Raw genomic sequence first — 22,838 nt, 5'->3', positions numbered from 1 at the left:
TTTCAGAAAAGCGCCAGGTGACATGAACCGCTTTTTCCAGCCAACCAATCGCGATGACAGAGACGCTGGCCGTTTCCCATAGCAACAACAAATATGGAGAAAGTGAAAGTGCCGGTGGAGAAATTGGACGTTGTAATAAGTGAAATTGTGTGTTCCTCTTTCCTTGTAACTACTTCAAGGTCTCCTGCTTTGAACATTGTTTGCACATGAAAACCTTCTAAGTCTAAATGTGGCATAATTAATATTAATAATTAATAATTAATTGAATTGAAAATGTATATGGTACTCTATGTTTTGAGCAATATGTAGTATGTTAGGGCCGGTGAAACCCATTCAAAACGCATTCTGCAAATTCAAAAATTCATTTATCAAATGGAAAATTTAAATAATTGTCTTAATTCCTGAAAGCTTACAGCATGATAAGATTAAAAAAAAAATCAACTTTATTGGACAATGCCTGCTGTGCACATTGACAGACATTTTCATAGGAACAGACAATATAAAAACATAAAAACATTAGCAAAGTATGTAGCACGAACCACCACTACATTACACCCCTCCTTACATTACACTCCTGTCACTAGTTCCTGATCTTTCCTCCTCACCTGTTGTTCAGGACTTTGATGGACAGGTGGATAAAGGAGCGCTTGCACCTGTTTAGTTTATATGGGGGAACTTTAATGATGTCGGGTTTTCATCTGGCAGCCATGAAATGTAAATGTGCCTGGTATAATATGGGTGAAATACATTTAAATAAGTGAATAATACACTCACAGAGAGTGGATGTCAAATCCAGGTCTGGACTGTGTACAAGGCCAGAAAATGTAATCCTTTGCATGTTAGAAAGTAATCAGATTTTAATGTATGCAGGTATATAAAATACTTACAATACACAGAAGAAAACAACAACTTACAGTAATAAAAGCAAACAAGAGTCCTTCATCTGTTTTGATAAGTAACATATAGTCGTGCCTTCTTTGACTTTACACTTAACATTTTGACAAGGGATCAGATTTTATTGTATTCAAGTGTGTAAATCTAAAAGAGCAAGATATTAAGAATGCAAACAACAAAACAAAGACATAAAAAACAACCTTCAGACGTTTGTGCGACAAATTGCTCAAACTCCTGTTTTTAAACGAGATGCTGTTGGCATAATTCTCCATTTCTCAACCTGTGATTAAAGACAGATGCTTCTCTAATTGCTCAAACATGCACTAATGATGCTGATGTTATTTACAGCTTTGTGATCCACTGCATGTAATTATCTAAAACATGACCTCTCCCTGTCCTTCATGGAGAATCAATGAATGCAGATGGCACATTGGGAAAGGGAGTGTTGGAGCCGTGGGACGCGTGACTCTTGGAGGAGATAAGAAGAGGTGACGTTGGCTCGTTGACAAGGATGGATAAACTATGAATTATGGGAATATTTATGTTGTAATGCACATTTATTCCCTTCGTCTATCTCTTTCTGTCTATCTCTCTTCCCCTCTCGTATCTTTCTGTCTCACTCAACTACACACAAAATCTACACTGCAAAAAATGTCCATCTTAACAAGTCTTTTAGTCTCATATTCAACCTTCAAATCATATTGTTCTTAGTGTAAACGAGAAAAAATCTGCAAATGTGGTGAGATAACGCTACTTGTTTCCAATACAGTTTCACTTGTTTCAGGAATTTTCTGTCAGAATAAAGCAGGTCAATGCACTACTATCAAGAAAATTACACTTGATTCTGCAAAACAAGTTGATTTACATTGGAAACAAGTGCAATTTTCTAACCCCTTTGGAATATTTTTTCATTTGTTCTAAGAAAATTACAATTTTAGGGCTCAATAATAGACTAAATGACTTGTTAAGATGGAGATGTTTTTGCAGTGTAGGATGAAAAGGGGAAGGTAAGAGGAGGAGAAAAAGACAGAGGGAGAAAGAGAAAGAGGGTGACAGAACAGGCAATGTTGGCTGACATGGGCACGGGTGAATAAGCGATGAATTATGGAAATGTAGCATGTAGCACATTTCTCTCCCTCCCCGTCTTCTCTCTTTATAGTGGTGGACATCAAAACGTCCCCTGTCCTGCAGTTACCCTGCTACCCTGCTTCAAAAGTACTGCAGTCTGTTCTCTCTGAGAAATGAAAGAAAAAGCTCTTCAGTAGACATTTACCGGTAGAACTGCACATTTACCACAGAGTTGGTTCCACACCTCAGGGTTTTCTGATTAATTCAATCAGATTTGGATAGAACCTTGTTAACAGGTTATTGGCCTCCTGGAGATATGTTACACTACATTCTTTAAGAAAAAAATAATTTTTGCACATCTAAAAGTCTTGGTGCGACAGGTGCATAGGACAGAAACCAAACAGGTAGATACTGAGAAAGAAATATAACCCTGCATACTGTCTACATTTGCATTAAAAAAACAAAAAATATCACATTTAAATAATTTACCATGTAAAAAACATTTCATTTGACCTGACGAAGATCCATCATTGATCGAAACGTTGTCATGCAATAAAGAGTTAAATCATACTGTGTGCAGGTTCTACTTTTTAACTGATGTTCAGCACTTAACCCAGCAGCCACTGTCGATGTGTGTTTAGTTAATTAATTTAACATTTTCCCACACTTAACCACATACACCCCCAAGGGCCAACGGCATCCTTGTTTGTGTGTGTGTATGTGCATATATGTTTGTGTGTATGTGTTTGTGTACATGCCTTTGCACATACCCATGCGTGTCTGTGTGTGTGTGTGTGTGTGTGTGCATGTGTGTACTTGTCTGTTGATGTGTGGCTGAGTGGTCATGCAAGTGTCAGCAGTCTGACCCTCTCTATGTTAATGACACCAATTAAAACAGCTTTAATTACTGCTGCCTCAATTATGCCTGCCTCTGCAGTCCTGCCTGCTTGAACCCTCCCCAAACGCACGTAGGAAAGGATGAGTGCACACACACACACACACACACACACACACACGAACAATACAAAGACACAAACACACATTAATGCACACACACTTCACAAATAGACAGCACTCACAGATGATCACAGATTTGTGCACATACAAACAGATACACATGTGTAACACACATGGACGCACACACACACACACACACACACACACACACACACAAAATCACAAAATATGCCACTGTCCTGCCAGCCTATCCTGCCTCTCAAAGCCAGATGATGCTTGGTGGTGATGATGATGTTGATGTAGCTGGCACATGCGTGTGTGTTTGTGTGTGTATGTGCAGGCATGTTCACTGCAATTATGACAGAGAATGACTGTGTGTGTGTGTGTGTGTGTGTGTGTGTGTGTGTGTGTGTGTTTGTTTCTGTGTTGATATTCCAGTCACAGCCCACCTGAAGGGCAATGTTGTCAGTCACTACCCCCATTCTTACTGCGAGCTGTCATCCAAATATTTTGTGTGTGTGTGTGTGTGTGTGTGTGTATGTGCACACGCATGTATGTGGTTCATTACTCTGTAAGTGGAAGCCTCCTCTGGTTCTATAGGGCAGTAACTGTCTCTCAGTTTGCATTTGCAGAGTGAGTGAGTGCGTGCCTGTGTTTTGTGTGTGTGTGTGTGTGTGTGTGTGTGTGTGTGTGTGTGTGTGTGTGTAGTAATGGCAAACCATATAAGATTTTTTTCCTAAATACATCTCCATCAAATGAGTTGTGATTACAGCCATCTGTGCTGCACTACACAGCCCCTGTGATCTAGAAAACGCTTCCAGAGCCGGCGAGGTGGGCACGTCACAGCTCAATTGGACTTCAATCCTCCATCTTACTTTGATCTGCTTTCGCCGTCTTCTGACAGGCTTTGGAACAAAAGGAATGTCAACACTCAATCAAAATTCTGCTTTTAATCTAAGAAAAAAAAAAAAAAATCGACAAGGGGATGATGTAGAGAGGCAGCATGTCTATTTCTGTCTGAGTTCCTATTTCGGTTCAGAGAGATCACAGATATGCTGCAGTTATATCTGTAAATCTCTTCTTTAACTTCACAGAAACCCACGGAAATCAACAAATTAATGATAATCAAAGAAGTTAGGAATTTGTTAATTTAACAACAATATAGGGCAGGTACATTGTTTTCCCTCAGATTCATCCTTGAGTCTATCTTGTCATGAACAATGTACTTGATTTCATTTGACTGAATTTAGCACTGCCACAGTCTTTAATCAAATGAGATGCTAATCCTTGAAGGCCGACTTGTTTTTTCTTTGAAAAGTTGCTCCATTATGACTTTGCACAGCCTCTGGTGAAGAGTTTCCATTTCCTCCTCTTTAACAGCAGCATGAAATACATTTTCAGAAAACAAGTCACACATCACACCTCTCAAACTGTGTATAAAACATCACCATTACGACAAAAGATGCGGTGTAAGATATTAGCTCCTATAATGGCAAGAAAGAAGGATCCACAATGTCAAAACACTGGTATTATTGTCCTTTAATGAGGGGAATGCGTTTTATATTTTGTCTTAACAAGGAAATGTCATCACCCTTTATGCTCCCGCAAACTGCACCCTGCTGTTAATTCACAGCAGCGGTCAGAAACAACACTGTTAAAGGCATAAGCATAAACCTATTTGTTTTCTTCCTGACTTCAACTGTGCATTAGAAGCAGTGAAATCTTGTTTTCTGAGTATGAGTATTCCTCTTTATTCCTCCTTGGTACTTTCCATGTTACTGTACAGTATATCCCTATAGCTCCTATGAAAAATATTTTTGGATGCGTGAAACCTCTTCTAATTGAATTCTTACCTGAATCAAAAAGTATCACATCTCTCTTGGTATCATGCTCATTGCACAGGAATCGATTACTGGTGACTTATGTCAATTTGTAAACCTATATAGTGCAGACAGTGTAAATATGTTACTTTTTTCTCATTCATATCCTTTTTACTGTTGGATCTCCAACCTATACCAGTAACCACAGTATCTGACTTATTTTCCCCTTGGAGGATCAATAAAGTTCAACTAATCTTTACTGTATGTGTCTACACCTGGACTTGCCTAGAAAACCAACATACGTAGTATAAAATATATATTGTTATGTACACATACACTAAAATTGTATAGTTTGTATACATAGTGCAGGTGCTCTGCTTTAACACCCTCCTAGTTTTCTATTTTCATTCTTCTTTTGTCCACTCCCTCCTTGCTCTGTGGATTGACTTCTAGAATAACACACAGTCTTAGCATTGTAAAGAAACATAGTGTACTGAAATTGTGAAGTGCAATGCAAGCAAATGTTAAGTTTTATGTCTTGTTTTTATGTTTTGTGTGGAAGAGGGAAGAGTAGCTGTTGCATCATGAGCAGCTAATGGGGATCCTAATAATAAACAAATAATAAACAAATACACAAATAACTGGCTGAGACTGGGCCCCGACGAAGCTCTCCTCCAGACTCCTAAACTCCTCCTTGTCTGGTGGGAGGAAGGCTGGGAACGGGAACCGAGTTTGTATTATTGACCATGGACACGCTGGGGTGGGGGTGAGGTGGAATTAGACATGTTGTTGTCAGTAGAGAAGGGGAAGAGGTGGGCAGCGTATGTGTGGGTGGGTGGGGGGTGCTGGTCAGGGTCAGGAAGTGGGGGACTCCCCGCGTCAAACCTGTTGAAAAACCTCTTGAGAAATGCATCTTCTCCCTTGTCCTTTTCCCATGATGTTGTGTCCTGAGGGTGGGATGTAAACACAACAGCAACACTGTGTGAGAACTCCTCCAGGAATTTTGGAATCAACTCCGTTTCTGATTCCAAGTATGGGGAATCGATGGAGTCAATTCCAGGAGTCGATTCCAGACAAAATGCACTACCAGCCACACTACCGATGTGTGTGGTGTAGAATTAGGCATTTTCTCAACAGTCAGTGGCAGTGTCTAATACCTGGTCTAACCTCTCCCTCTCCCGCTCTCTGTCTCTGTTGTTGGGTAAACTTGAGCCACTTGTACACTTATCAGAATCACCAGAGAGGAGTTCAGCTCTGGGATTCACTCATATGCACATTTTCTGTACTGTGTGGAGTGGATTCTTGATTCCCAAATGCCTGGAATTGAAGAGTAAATTATTTTTGGAATCGACTCCCAGTCCTAGGTAATATGGCCGCAAGCCCACAGCCAGCAGATTACAGACACTAACATTCACTGTAGCATGCTGGATCACACCATCTAGAGTTAATAAATATGGCAAGACGTTCTCCTTGTTTCCCTCTGTCCATTCACACCAGTTGAAAACCCTCCAGCACGGCGATGGAGTCCTGTGTGTTTTCCTGTAGCCGCGTCTCTGTGAAGCACATTAGGCTGCATGGCCAAAATTCCCACTCAGTCCTGGCCAAGGCAATCCGTCTTGTTTGCCAGCAATTTCGCGTTCCCCATGACGATAGATGGAAGGTAGGGTCTGAATCTACATTATCTCTCTCTCACCTTCAGCCAAGCTCTCTTCCCTCTCTGTCAAGCCTGCAGCTCTGTTGTTCGATTCTGCAGAGTGGCTGCTGGCCTCGGAGCGATCAGCTGCTCCCAGGTGTAGAACAACCACATATTGTACAATCCAGTAGTACCATAGAAAGGCAGTAAAAGAAGGTGAAAATGTACAAAAATAAAGAGAAATGTGAGACAATGCAACAGTACATTCAAGCAGAGTCTGGTGTTGCTCTAGTTAACGGCTTGTTCTCGCTCAGAGAAACAAGAGAGCCAATCAACGCCTTTACGGACCAGACTAAAGTTTGAACCGTTCGTTCAATGGTGTTTCATTGCCATTTCGGCAGAATAGATTTGTTTTAACAAGGAGATGTCATCACCCTTTATCCTCCCTGTTGAAATCAAACCCTTAACTAATATATTCGACATTCTTGGTAAAGTTGGTAAATCTGCTAGCTAACCATGGATGTAGAGGCTAACTGGCTGCAGCATCAGTGTGACTGAAGTAACGTCAGAGCGGCCGGATGCGTCAGTCACTAGTGATTGGTTAGGAGAAAATCAACCCCCCCACACAGAAAACTGCCAACAAGGAGGAAATCTCAGGCTGAATAATGGAGTGGGAACGAAACAGCCATTCAGTCTGGATATGAGGCTAGAGAATAACATGGTAATAATAGAAAACAATGCATGAGCCTCTGCAATAGTCATCCACTAGTTTGGTGCCATCTTGACAAACATACTGGCATATAATTGGTCTGCTGTTCCTCATTGTGATCATCTTGAATGTCAAGTGATATATTTAATTATCTACTATGAATGCAATCTCCACTAGTAGCTGAATTGTTTCAACCTTTCATTCCATTGCTCTTGATGTGCTGAATTTCAATCCTGTTCATTTCTTCCTGACTTATGCTGCGCATTTAAAGTGCTAATCCATGAGTTTCTTGTTTTGTTTTGTTTTTATTGCTATTTCGGGGACATCTTTGGTGATAAGTGATCACTGCTGTAGGGTTTTGCACTGCATTTCCCAGCAATCAGTTCACAACAGTGTCGCCTGTACTTTGTGCTGTTCTGTTCTGTGAAGCAATATAACAAAACACTTTAATTTAACCCCTTTGTCTGTTCAGCCATGGTGGCTATATCACTGCTCATGCTAACTACCCATCTTCTATTTATTCCAAGCAAACCGCTGCTGCTGCTTCTGTAAAAATAAAAATCTCTTCCGAGGAAAATCTGCGTCAGAGGATTTTTCCCTGGAAACTAGGTGCTCCTAGGTGCATAGAGCAGCAAATGTAAAATGTTTCATGAGCTGTGCACAGATTGAAGCACCATTGAACCACCACCAAAACAGACATTTATTCATATGAAAATGACAATGATTATTATTTTAAAGCACTGAAACTTTTCTTGGGAAACAGACACAATCATTTTGGTTCCTAAGTGCATGGCCATGATTCAGCCATGCTTTTGCATTGTGATTACCATTTTATTGCTCTTGACATGCTGAAATTCAAATCTGTCTCCTCCTCTTTTACCTCAGCTGCAGACCAAAAGCACTGAAACTGCATTAATTGTTTGGTCACTCTCATGTTTCTGAGCATGCGTCTATGAATCCACAGAGTTTTCGAGTTCACATTGTTATTCCATTAGCTCTCAGACAGGCCCTCACATTGGAAATACCATTTGTCTGATATGGCATTTTAGCTGAGCTTGTTTGAGGTTTAGGCCAGAAGGAAATTGCCCTTTTTGCAGCAAAGGGTTCAGCTGCTAAAAGTATTAAAGACCTACTTCAAAAGGTACACAGGGACATTTCATAAAGCTTATAATCCATTTTTCATTTCTGAATTATTTTGCGATATTGAGAATATTGGTGATCCTGTCCATCATGCTGTCCATGTCTTCTAAAAATGTTTTTTTTTTAAAGTGCGCTGAGCAGTACAAATATAGCTGCCAATTCCATGACAAAGACTGACTGAATTCAGGTGAAATAATTTCTTTATTCCACTTTTTCAACCCACTTCAGTCAAGAAGGGGAGACGCAGATGAAAGGGACGAGGTCATTTAAAGTAAAGATTTTTCAATCCTTGCAACAATTCAGAAATGGACTCAACCAAAGTGGGTGCAGTAGAATATTTGAAAGGTGGACCCAGTATCTGTGTAAGTGTAAGAAAGCATTTTTCTAAAGTGTCCTGCAGGGCATTTTAGGAATTGTTTTCATAGCTTCCAAAAAAATAAAACAAATCTTTTATCAGAGGTTTCACAACATATAAATTCCATTCATTCCCTTAGCATAACTAATTTTATGCTTCTATGCTTGATCCTGTGACTCTGCCCAGAGAGAGAGAAATCTATTCATCCATTGTTACCATGGAATAGATCATTTAATTGGCACTGTATCCATTTTTAAAATTCAGATACAAAACAGATACACACAAAGGCTTGGAGCAAGCTTTCAACACAACATCACCATTATGGAGATGTGTAAGGAAGTTAGCTGCAGACCTGCATAAAGCAGCATTTTGCAAATAATTACTACTGTGTGTTTTAATCTGCTGAATAACAAATAGATGGAGAGTGTCGCATACGGGTCAAAGACAATTGTGTGAGGGTAGAAGGTAGCAATCACAGAGAAGTATACAATATTGACTTTCTATAACTTACCTGTGATTTCCAGTGAAGTTTGCGGCTCATATTGGAGCATAAACCATGTGCTGTGGCTGTGGCCAGTGCTGAGCTTGGTTTGTTGTTATCAAGTGCAGGGAAGTCATGGCAACAGCAACCGTGGGAAGCAGTCAGAAGTGAAACAGCAAGGCTAAATGTGCGGCAGATAAAGCCCTTAACCCCCTGAACCCCTTAAATTTCCTAGTTTCCAAGACAGAGAAAACATTTTTTTCCATACTATACGACAATGTCACATACATATTCTGTATCTGTTCATTCCAACGCTTCATTGAAGCTACAGCTGCTTATATTGAGTGAAATATTCAAACCCAAGATGCCATTACAACAAGAAGAAAATCTCTAGATGTGTTGTGCATCATTTTATACACATTTCCCTTTAATTCAGCCTGACGTATTTGGTGTCTTTGGAAACCTTGGGATCTTGACTAGAATTTAAAATAAAGTTCTGTGGGTTTGAACAAAGCTTGGCCGCACAACAACAGTGTTTGTAATGATGGATCTACTGGTGGGACTGGCAGGGTGGAAGAGGTTAAAAAGCGGGTGAATATTGGCATTGTTTTGTTGTCGTGTTGTGGGCTTTATTGAAGCCTGATTCCTTCGCTAATGTTTTCACATGACAGACAGAGTGAAAATGTTGTGTCCAATTCATGCTATTGTCACATAATCCAGTTCATGGTGGAGGAACATAATCTTACAAATTTGCTACATTACATTCATGCTTATCAGGATATCAGGATATGCTTCTCCACAGGATTTATTAGTGGTCAATACTTGGGCTGATCTCTATGATCTCTATGGATGTTGTCTCTCTCATTTGGCCCAGGATATCCCACGTTGTTTCACAAACATTTGCATAAATACTGGAATAATAATACAATTGTAATGGATACAGTCAAAGCTAATAGGGCTTACAGCAGTCATAGATTCTCAAAGAGTAGAGTTTTCTGATTAGAGATGAGGCAAATGTCGCATGAGACCTTGTATCAAGAGTTCAGAGAATCAATTTGAGGGTAAAAAAAAATGGGTTTGGCTTTCGGTGACAGGGCATCTTTTTGATTTAAGGTTGGATGAATGATAGCGGCCCTTAATGAATGAGCTAAACAGAGTAATGAATTCAACCGAATTCCCACTAGGAGGGAAGCGAAATGTCTGTCTCAACACCCTGCAGGCTGGTAGCTGTGACATCAGGCTGAAGAAATGGATTGAGAGCTCATGCGTGTTTGAATTTGTTGAGATTGTCGGCACACCTGCTACACATGGCAGCACCGGCCCGCGTGACACTCGTGCGTACAAGTGGAGCAATCTGCTTCTCCAGACTCGGCCCATCCCTTACCATGACGGAGAGCGTCAAGCTGCTGGCAGAGACAAACCCCAAGTCGCGTTCTGCTCTTCGTAACGTCGGCAACTTTGCCTTCATCTTGGAAATCTTCCATTGATTGTAACGAGGAAAAAAACAATCGATCCATCAATTTCCCTCCATAAACAACAGAGGGGGTGTTTTGGTCCAATTAGTGGTACAACAGCTGGGATGCTTATAATCATACAATGAGATGCATAATTTATCCTTTCTATCTCTATCTGCATGCTCTCTCTTTCTCTTCAACTTGCTTTGCTCTCTCCTGTCTTTTTGCTTCCTCCATCCTCTCACCTCTCTCTCTTTCTCCTTCTCTTTTTCCTCTCTGACACATGTGGATGTGCAGGAGCCATTTTGGTGACACAAGAGACAGAATTTACATGTCAAAGATTGTTTACACGGTGTGTGTATGTCTGAGTGTGTGCTCCAAACTCTGTCCAAGGGGAACACACAAGTTCGTAAAAATAAACCTTTACTCACTCTCTCTCTCTCTCTCTCTCTCTCTTTCTCTCTCTCTCTCTCTCTCTCGTGTTTGTATAATGAAGCTAATAGTACAGTGTGGTGATAAAAGCGATTTGTCATCAGGATGCTGTATCAGCAGCAAGGTGACCGCAGAGATGTGTATCAGGACGCGATTATCACTGATGTACAGGGGGCGCAGACAAAAAACATCTTAATCATAATGAATTTTTGTTTTGTTTGGGAATAGAACTCTTGATATGTTTCTATTGGTGCACACAAGAGTCAGAAATGAACAGGGCCTCTGGGTAAAAATGCCCTTGAAATTTCATAAAATGCCTATGAAATTAAAAATGAGGAGGCTATTAGGAGTAACCTTTTTTTGCTTTTTTTGTTGAGTTGCAACATATTCATATGTTCAGGGTGAGAAAAATTTAGTATTTTTTGATCAGAAAACAACTGAGCATGCAGCCTGAAGCCGTAGAAAATATTGGCACCACATCCCATTGTATTGTTTCATAGTTCAATAAAATTGTTCCTAAAAGGACCAAAATGCCTCTAAAAATCAGATCAAGGGTTAAAGTCGAAGTTAATGTCCAAACCTAACCCTAACCCTGGCACACACTCATTAATTTTACTTGCATAACAACCTGTGAAGTTAACACTTTTACAGACTGGATCTTATACAGTTTATAGATCAGCAATGATGAACATCAAGTAATGATTTTGCCTTCTTATATTGTATTGGTGCACACAAACATTTTCCCCCCAGATTATTTTTTGGTGGGGTGGAAAGGCCTCCTTTTTTGTTCAGGGCCAGTGTAAATTTGCCTCCCATAGCCTGAGGGTTAATAAAGATGCTATGGGGATGGCAGCCAGCTGTGAGGGTAATGCCTCAAATCCTTTGTTAATCCATAATATTTTATTCAGGTAGAATATTTGAGTTTCGTTCCAAGGAGAGGTAGCCACCACTGGTAAAAGGTGAAATCTACTCTTGCAGGGAAAAAAAAAAAATCACAAAATCAGGACTTTCTAACAAACCTAAACATACAAATATTGTATGTAGAGATACTCGTGCACGCTCAGGTGCTTGTTTTTTTTCAGTTTTAATATGTTTTCATGTCATGCTTCATTTACCATGACAAATGTTGCTGAACATATATTTACAGCACACTGTATAAAAAGATATAGAGAGATAGAGATAAAGAAAAAAAAACAACAATATGTTCTTAAATTGCACTGCAAGTATAGTATTTTACTACCAAATCTTTTGTATTGTTTGAGCTGCACTAGACACTAGACCTACTCCATTTTAACACTGAGGCATATATCCGAGTCTCACTTAAAGAGTCAGTAATTATTTCTTTCGACCAGTTGACTTAAGTCATTTGTGTCGTCCTTTCAAAGTACTCAATGGTAGTCAGTTTTGGTGGGTGGGGGTGGTGGGGGAGTGGGGGTGCCCTTTTTTCCATTTGAGCACCTGCCCCTTTAGAAGTCTGTGCACGGGCCTGAAGATACTGAGATGTACATTACAATGCTGCTGTCACAGTTGTACAGCAGTCTCCACTCAACATGCCACACATTCTCTAATCATGTGCTTTAAGTCCTCAGGCAACATCAATAATATCACATATCACCCATGTAATGGCCCGTCATGCAATCCACACGCCTGAGTGAAAGCCCTCACTGCATACAGATCAGCGGGCTCTTTTAAGTATGCTTCCTTGGTGATGTGAAGAGTTTCGTCGCAAAATGAAGTATTCACCATACGATATAAAAATGACACCTACTCTCACAAAATGATTAATTGTACAAGATTAAAACAAATTAGGACACTTTTGAAGTGTAGGAGGTAATTTAAGTCCCCGGTTAACAGAATGATGACAGTTTCACATACTGGATCCTCTACATTTTAGAGAGCTTGAATAATGAACATCAGAATTTCAGATTTTTTTTTTCCAAAATGTATGTACACACCAATATTTCCATCAGAATTGTTGGTGTGGTGGAAAGCCCTCTGAAAAAGCCTTTAAACCACGCCAAGCATGTTTGGAGCGATTTATTCACACTGTGAAGCGTTGGTCAGGTGATGTTGTGTTGTTGATTGTTCTCACCTGCCATTTGAACTCTGGTGGCACCAAATAACGGCACCAAGACGCCTGAAAATGTGAGTCTCAGTCCTCTAACAAGCAGACTGTGCTGCAGTTCGTTAAGAGTGAGAATATAATCTGAACTAACTACAAAGACCACAAAATGCAAAGGTTTATGTTTACTGGTGTCCAGCCCCATGAATCTCAGTCTTTAGCACATTTTGAATCTGCATGGTGATTCATAGCGGTCTGATCAAGCCTATCCACCACTGACACAATTCACTGACGTAACTTCTCGCCCCGACCCCGACCAATCACAGTAGCAAAGCAGATTGATGTAATCTGGACAACAATCATGGCGGCATTCACCTATGAGCTTTTAAACAGCTGATTGTTCCTGTTTTTTAAGGACTGATGAAATCACTAAATATAGCTTTCATCCAGTTCATAAGTAGGTTTGTCCTGCCTACATCGACCGTCCAATCATGTTTGTCGGACAGTATCTGTCCGAAATAACTGCCGGTGGATAGGCTTGAGTCCAGACTGCTATGAATCACCATGCAAATTCAAAAAGTGCTAAAGACTGAGATTCATGGGGGCTGGACAGCAGGCAACAGGGTTTATGGGTATAAGGAGACGGATGTTGACATTTGATAGCCAGCAGTTCCTCATGCTTGGAAAGCCTAGCAGAACAACATGAACCTTTCAAATAAACAAGCTACTTGTGAGTCCATGTGACTTTTGTTTACAAGCCACACCTCGTTTGAATCAGGCAGCGTGAACCTAAACAAGACAAATAGAAAATTGCAACAAAATACACTTTTCCACTATGGTTCAGACCAAAGAAAAGAAACCGCAGGTGTGATCGCACCCTAACACTCTCCACTGAAACCAACATAAATTAATCCCAACTATCAGGTTTCTTCAACAACTGAGTATCCTGTTACAACCTCAGTTTCCCCATTCACTCCTCAAAGCTTGGAGAGTTTAAATTCTTTAGCCTATTCAGACAGAGAATTGTATTATTTCTGTTAAGGTAATACTCATTTGCATACATACATGCACACCTGCACACACACACACACACACAAACCCACCGACACACACCTTCCCTCCTTTCCCTCCCTGTCACACCCCACATCCCACCATTCTCTCTGTCCCTCTTCCCCTCTCTCCCTCCACCAAACCCAGCAAATGTTTAAATTACACGACCAAGTAAGCAAGATTAATTAAAATGATAATCTACAGACTGCATATATTTCACAGTTAGCTAGGCAGCTGTTTGAAATTGCCGTGCAGAGTTTTAAAGTCAGAGTAGAGTGTTGACCCATTCATCTGCTTTGGTGAAACAGTCATTAGCCCAATTAAGAGCACACAGACAATGAAATTTCCATTATCTGCGAAACACTCAGCGCTGGAATATACTTCATTATTGTAATGTATGGTAATGAGAAAAAAAAGAGTAAATGGTTAATTGATTTACGTGAGAAGAGAATGTTAAATAATATAAAATGTTTAACACATGGGTTGAACGTATTTGGAGAGCTAACAACTCTGCAAATAAGGTTGTTAAAATATAAATAATTTCCCTTAAAGGCTTCAGAAGAGAGTAAATTCTTATTATTTTTTAATCCTGCTTTCTTATGAGGCACGTTGCACCAAGTGAGAGACTATTTCCTCAGGTTACTATGGTTACTGTTGTTCTGTCGTATTGTATTCGTCCATTCAGTTCACGTCTATTCTATTCTATCCTATGTTTTATTGTATTGTTTTCTATTGATATACTATGGTCTTCTCTTCTCTTCTCTTCTCCTTTCATCTCTTCTCCTGGTATCTTGTCTATTCTTTCCTAAAGTAATAGCTGCTGATGCTTCAGGTTTGAAGATGCTACAACAATGCACAGTGTTTCTCAGCCGCTCTTCCCCTCCGTGCCGGACTTAATCAAAACACGGGTTGGATTCTGTATTCCCTGGATGTCGGATAATCCTCTTATGAAGTAACTGTAAACCCAAACTCGAGGATGTCTCTCATCAATCTCCAATGCACTCTCAGACAAAACAGACACACACACACACACACATACAGAGCATGGTGTACAGTGTTAGATGAGCCTCTCACCCTGTCATGGGTGAGATGAAAAAGTTTTCAAGAAGATGGTCGTCAATCAAAGTCAATTAGCAGCTGAGAGTCGGCGTGCACTTTGTGTGTGTGTGTGTGTGTGTGCAGCACTGCGCTATAGCCTCCTCATCTCCATGCTTCATTTATCTGTCATTAGCAGAATTAATGGCTGTTGGTTTGGGCCAGGGAAGGAATATGGCTGCCTTCCAAAGGAGGACAGAACAACTCCGAGAGCAACTCAGGAGCTGCACAAGCTGGGAGGAGTGAAGGACGAGGATGCAGACGCGGATGGGAGGGACGGAGAGAAATAGAGAGAGAGGGAGAGAGAAAGAGACAATGAAAGAAGGAGACGAGGGGATGGGGAGAGAGAAAGAAGGGAGGGGAGAGGAGGAGAAGAAATTAGTATCACTGGCTAAGGGACAATTGGGTTGAGGGAAGGGATTAGAGATGGAGGGAGAGGAAAGGGGGAGAAAAAGAGAGACAGAGAGATGATGAATAAATGATGAAAGGAGGGAGGAGGATAGATGGTGGCTCAGTGGTTCGCATACACTGTTACCTCACAGCAAGAAGGATCCGGAGAGATTCACGGCCCTCTCTATGTGGAGTTTCTCCTGAGTCAAAAGTTTTGACACACAACAAATCAAAAATATCTTATATTTTAGATTCTTTAAAGTAGCCGCCCTTTGCCTTGATGGAAAGGCAAAGGCTTTGGAAAGAAATTCATACATAGGATCAACTTCAGTATTTATATGTGTCTAAGAAACTAATTTCAAGCATTTAAGCAGAAGCCTTTAGATCAAAATGGCTTTAAGAGAATGAAAAACAGAGTGCATTCAATCAGGTGGGTCCAAACTTTTCACTGGTAGTGTAGGTATGAATGTGAGTGATTGTTTGCCTTGTCCAGGGACGCCCCATGACCCTGAACAGGCATACGCGGGTAAGAGAAATGAATGAATTAATGAAAAAGAATGGATAGAGGGTAGAGGGATTTACCAGGAGAAGTTGAGGGAGAGAGAGGAAATAATGGTTTTCTACTTTAGTTCATACATGGAATAATCTATGGAGAGGTTTGGGTGCAGAGTAGCCCAGGAGGCGAATGAGCAGTGTAGAGCACTGCTGTAAATAATGTGACCTACTGGGACATGCTGAGCAGAAAATCTCATGCTTTGGCCTTGTGGTTCAATGCACTTAGAATATCAGGGTTAAAGTGCTGTTGAACTGTGGTAATACCTTGGGTTGTGTAGCTTCCTCCATGATAAAACCCCAAAATCGTTGATGTTACCTGTTGCTCCAGTAGAGACGATTGGAGAATTGCGTTTTTTCTCTCTCTCCATTCACTGCCATTGTATGGAGGAACAGTCTGAAAATCACACTTCTAGCACATAAACAAACGCGAACAAAGCAGATTCTGACAATATATTAAAAAAACTAGTCATGTTATTCAGTCATTAACCTTTCAGTGTCAAGTGTAACACTGAAATCCAGTTGGAGGAAACTTATGCCGATGCAACAAAGAAAATAGTACGTTTACCAATAATTGTAAATAGGCAAAAGAAAGTTACTCGTTTTTTTATATATTGGCAGAATCTGCTTTGTCAAGGTCCTGTCTCCCACCTTTTTTCACTTGAATAAATGCTTTAATAAATGTGCCATGCATTTGGCATATATTTATATAGTTAGAGCAAGAGGGTGAAGGAGAAGGAGAGTGAACAGAGATGGTGGGGGGAAAAGGCTAATTATAAGGTTAGGGATGGAGTGAGAGACGAAGGTGGTTGGGAGAGATGAGCAACAAAAAAAATCACAGTGGGAGGTCAGTAGGGGATAAGATGTGGTGAGGTGACACAGGTGAAGAAGAAGAAGAAGAAGAAGAAGAAGAAGAAGAAGAAGAAGAAGAAGAAGAAGAAGAAATGGAACGGGAGAGACAAGATGAAAGGCCCTGACGGAAAGATGGGAAGAGAGGTGGGAGGCTGGGTCAGGGGAGAAGTCGTCCATCTTGCTTCCACACCGCATTTATCCTGTTTGTACTGCAGTGGTCAGTGCACTCATTTTTTTATTTTTCAAATGTGGTAAAATAAAATTGAGGCTTAGGCATATTTTAAACCAAAATGCATGTCTGTCTTTCATCTGGTTGCCAATCATTTCTTGTGCCTCGTGACATCTGGGAAATCACAATTTTGAAAACAAAACTATAATGTTCTTCTCAGAGTAAAAACAATAGTGGGGCAATATTTAACTGTTTTATGCAATAAACTTGTCTACATTTGTAAGTTGGGGAGAGTTTGGGGAGACTTTGATATGTATAATTCATTACAAACAGTACTATAATTTGATGAGATCAAACTTTTTGTTATCGCCTGAAGATATCACACGCTAGAAAATCACCTGGGAATAATCGTCTATAAGAAGATGAGGGGATAGTAAAATTATTTGCTAAATTAAATGAGGTTCTAGGCTAGTTTGTCTGTATTCATCAAGACTAAGGCTCTGTGTGACAAGCCATGTGACCTTTATTAAATCATAAATCCATGGAGGAGAGCATGTGGTGGAAAGAGGCAATAAACTTTCTTTTTTTTTTATCACTTAAAGCCCTTTTTGCACTAAAACTTGTTTTCAGTCCTTCAATCCTCTTTCATTTTCTTTAATCTTTTTCATTGATAAGTTTTATGCCATGGGGTCCAGCAGACAGCTCATCCTGCTTGGGTTTTACTGCTAACGATAATCATTTGAAAGCTCAATTCTGTTCTGACAGGATGTTAAAAAATCCACTTGTATTAATGACTCTTCGCTGTATATACAACTGTAATTTTTAACCAATAATGTGTCTTGCCTATGGGTTGCTGACTTTGCTGCAGATCCCTCCTGAAAATTAGACATTTTATCTCATGGGACTACCCAGGGTGAATAAAGATGAAATAAAAATGAAATTTAGTGTGCAGTCCATTATGAGGTCTGGCCTTGTGAGCCAGACAATCTTGAAAGTAGACGACAGCAGTCTGATTGGAGGCTCGGGATATGGACACTTTGGGCCAATCAGCTTTGGCAGCAGAGCAGAACCTCCTCCTCATTTTTCATGATTTCCCTGCTGACGTTTGTGAATGACATACATCAAGTTGAGCCTAATAATTTTGAGTTTTTGATGTGATATTTATACTACCAGTCAAAAGTTTGGACACACCTGATTGAATGTTCTATGTTTTTCAGTCTCTTAAAGCCGTTTTGATCGAAAGGCTTCTGCTTAAATGCTTGAAATTTGTTTCTTAGACAAATATAAATAGTGAAGTTGATGCTATGTATGAATTTCTTTCCAAAGCCTTTGCCTTTCCTTCAAGACAAAGGGCGGCTACTTTAAAGAATCTAAAATATAAGATAGTTTTGATTTGTTTAACACTTTTTTGGTCACTGCATACTTCCATTGTGTTATTTCATAGTTTTGTTTCCTTTACTATTATTCTAAAATGTGGAAAAGAGTAAAAATAAAGAAAACTGTCCAAACTTTTGACTGGCAGTGTATACATTTTACTAAAGCTCTTGGGTGGCTGTGGTATGGACATTTAGTAGTAGCCATCAAAAAGCCCCCCATCCTGCATCTATCCTGCCGCTATCCTCAACTAATATATATTTAAACAGCTACTGCAGCCTATTGTTTCTCCAGTGCACTTTCACCAAGTTTTATGAAATTAGCACAAACTCCGAAATGCAGATTAAGTGTTGTGGACATGAATAATGTGAAAATTACGTTCCTCCACCATGAAAGGAATTAAATAGCAACCATTAGACACAACCATTTCCACATGTTTCACATGTGAAAAGGTTCACTAACGGTTAAGTTGAGGCAAGTAAAGCACAAAGTAATCTTTTCAACTACTATTTGCCACCTCATTTTTTGCATCTTCTAATGGCTGAAAGGGAATACATTTGACTGAACTCCTCTCAGCAGTGCAGCAGGCATTCAGTAAAATGTGTGAATTCTACATACGGAAATGACCTTTTAAACGTCTACTGAGGATTTGAACCCAAAGGAGGCAAAAATGAGCAAAATGTTCACACCTCTTAGTCGCTAGAGGTACTGCTGCTGAGGGGGGAATATGAGAATATATGAACCTTGCTTTTTATATCGATATAACAAGGCTGGGGTTAGTATGCAGTCCTTTACAAGGCCGAGCACAAAAGAACCTCCTGGTTCAGAGTCAGACGACACAAGAAAACCTTTTCCAACAACTTTGGCTCCATTGTCATTGAACGGTCGTTTATCATACTCTGCAGCATGACTTGCCTTTCCAGTGACATTCATCACATCGGACCTAATAGTCTGGAAAACATGATTTTGACGGGATAATACCTTTTAAACGCGCTGGATGGCAGACAAGACATTCTGTGACAATTACAATATTTTGTGCTGCGATTTTGATCTGGTTTTGGCAAGATTTCTGAGTGATGAGATGCATATGAAATGTGTTCCTTAGCCCCAGATTCACTCCCCTCAGACGAGAAGAACAATTTAGTGTGCGCGACTCACTCACACACACACACACACACACACACACAACACCGTTTTCACCACTCTGTCATCCCTCACTTTGACAAACACAAATATGTCTCTTCTGCTTCCTCTCCTTCTCAAATCATATTCATGACTAGGAGAACAACCACAAGAACATTTTCATCACCGCCCCGTGTCTCTGTCAAATGCAAAACCCCTTTCCCCCATTCAAGGCATATTTATGATGAGATAAGTCAGAGCCCGGGCCGACGCGGAAAAAAAATCCCCCCCATCTGTGTTCATTTTAGAATAAATATGCATCGGCCAAAGAGTCCACCAGTGGAAGCATTTTTAGTGTCTGCAGCGCTCGGCTATTTGATTTGGACATGAGCTCTTGGCAGCCCGGCGTTTATACAGTAAATGAGAGTTTTGGCTGCAGCGGCCGGCAAATGAAAATTGGATGAGTTTCCTTCTTCTCCCTCTTTCTCTCCCTCCTGGCACCCGGGCTAATGTTGTGTTTGGTTTTGAATGCAGGTTTCGTCTCCTTGCTGAGGACACGCTGATTGTTGCGAGGCGTTTGGAGATGAAACGAGAAAGCGGGAAAATAAACAAACAAGACATCATTAAACGCTGCATGTAGAAAGTGGAGCTGCATTATTACTCAGCCCACCTCCGCGTTAATTAGTATTGTAATCATATGTGTAATCGGAATGATACTCGGATTATGTCCAATCTTGTGTCCAATCAGATTCACCTTATTCAATTCAATCAATACAATGAATGAATAGGAATTTGTCTTGGTGACATTGGTGCACTAACATATTAATGTCTCTTGTAATGACAGTTGCATATAATGACTATTCCTTGTTTTACTGTTGTTCTATTATTTACTTAATTGTTCTTATTGCTTTCGTTTTTTTCGTTTTTATCGACACTACCTTACATTTTTATTCTATGCTTTTATTTGTTGTGATGCACTTTGTAACATTGTTTTGAAAGGTGCTATATAAATAAAGTTTATTATTATTATCATTATAAAAGTACATACTGGCACACAAGGCAGCCTGATATCACAACATTTTGTGAATTGAGCACGTAGTTTTAAAATGCAAATAGCGTGTTCTGCGCACAAAAAGTGAGAGACATACGTTTCCTCAACAAGAAAAGGAAGTTTGACATCGAAATTGTGCAGAGGTGGGTGTGGTGGATGGATGTATACATTAGGGATGTTCCCGAATCCGAATACCATATCCGACAAAGCACAAATAATGTGTTTGACATGAATATTTGCAGTTTCTGAAATTTTCCAGCATTATTCGGATGTTTTAATAGCATGCAGCTAGCACCTATAATCATGGAGAAAACATTTTCAGCTGAAAATAACTTTTCTCATTGAACTCAGATGAGAAGGAGGCAGTGGGTTTTGTGCTCCACAGTCTGCCTGTCACACTCACAGAGAGAGAGAGAGAGAGAGAGAGAGAGAGAGAGAGAGAGAGAGAGAGAGTTGCTTGTTCGTGCATTTTGTGTTTGCTAGAGGGAATTATTTTGATTACAAATTTAGCGTTGGTGAGGCCAATTCTTGGGGTTCATCCAGTTGCAGAGTGGGCCAGTCAGGGAAGTGAAGAAATATATTTTGATTTATTGACTTTTTTCAATTTATAATTGACCGTTTAGTGTCTCCCTGCAGTGTTCATGCAGTTCATACAAGAATAAAATACGTTCTGGGTGAAGATTTTTTTCCTGTTTATTATTTTTTACGGCTATGGTTGTTTAAATGTGTGTTTATAAAAGCCTATGTTTATGGTTACATAACATATAGGTGGTAGTTTGTTACATACAGCTTTAAAATCTGTTTTTATACTTGATTATTATTTATAGGTCAATGTAAAGCCTTTATTTGGAGGGGGGTTTCAGTCTAAAATACTTAATACAAATACAAATAATTTGGTTGGTTGAACAAATACAGATAGAAATACAGATAGTATCTCCCTAGTATACATTTTCCTTCAACTCTGATAGTTGACGTTGGCCTTCAATTCCCAACTCATGTGAAGACGTTTTCGATTGATTTGAGTTTTTATTGTCAGCGAAAAGCTTTTCTAATCATAACCAAACCTTACACTAACCTTAAAGTCATAATGAAACAGCATTTTGGGAGCATCTTGATTCCTTAATGTGATGTATTTCCTGTTGAAACAGGATGTTGGGGCGGGACATAACACATCATTCAAAAGTGTAAACCAGTGGGAGATCAGTCAGGGAGAGAAAGACAGTTTTATATGCTGGGAGGGGCGGGACTGTTTAAAACTCTGTTATGGTTTTACTGGTCACCACTAATGATTTTTGTTTTCCAGGAAGTAAAAGTAATGAGATTTTGATATAAAAGTAATTTCTCATCATCTTTAACCAAATTGTTTTAGTTTTCCTAAAGTTGTTTCAATTTCCTAAACCTAATCACATGATAAACAGGTGAAAATGGCATGTTCAATCCATTCTATTGTCACATAACCCTTTCATAGTGGAGGAACACAATCTTCACATTATTTGTGTCCACAAAACATAATCTGCGTTTCAGTTTTTGTGTTCATTTCATTACATTTTGTGAGATTGTGTTGCACAAGGACAACAGGATCTCACATCCATGTGTCTGTATAGATATACTGTATGTATTATAACAAACTCTAATTATTAATATTATTTTTTAACACCAAATGCACAAATTCTAACATCCATGGACATGTTTGTTTTTAAATTGAATGTGATGTCCTGAAGCATATACCTTATATTTGTGACAATATGGGTTCAAATACAGATAAAACTCTCAGCTTCTGTAGAATGATACTCTCTCTCCCTTCTCTCCTGCTTCTCTCCCTTGTATACAATCTACTCTAACAGACTGAAAAGCTAATCTAAAAGAGGAGTGCAGTCTCTTTAATAACACCGAAGGCTCATGTTTAACAGGAATTGTACATTTTGACACTTAAAGCCCTGTTCTCACACAGCAATCCTATTTCCTGCACTCCGTTGTCAGTGAAAAGTTTTACCTATTAACCTCGTCTTCCCGCGACAGTCCAAGTGTTTCTGCTGGTGGAACGGAGTGAGTTGTTGTGTGGATCGCGGTTTTACAGATTGTAATGTCACTGTGCCTCATTAACCTCCTATCGGCTTTTTTTAGTAGCCTACTGCACAAACACCCATCAAATCTTCCCCTGGGCCCGCACTCTCTCAT

Source organism: Centroberyx gerrardi, chromosome 2 (genome assembly GCF_048128805.1).
Source record: "Centroberyx gerrardi isolate f3 chromosome 2, fCenGer3.hap1.cur.20231027, whole genome shotgun sequence".
Taxonomy (NCBI): domain Eukaryota; kingdom Metazoa; phylum Chordata; class Actinopteri; order Beryciformes; family Berycidae; genus Centroberyx; species Centroberyx gerrardi.
Note: the sequence above shows the minus strand (reverse complement) of the source record.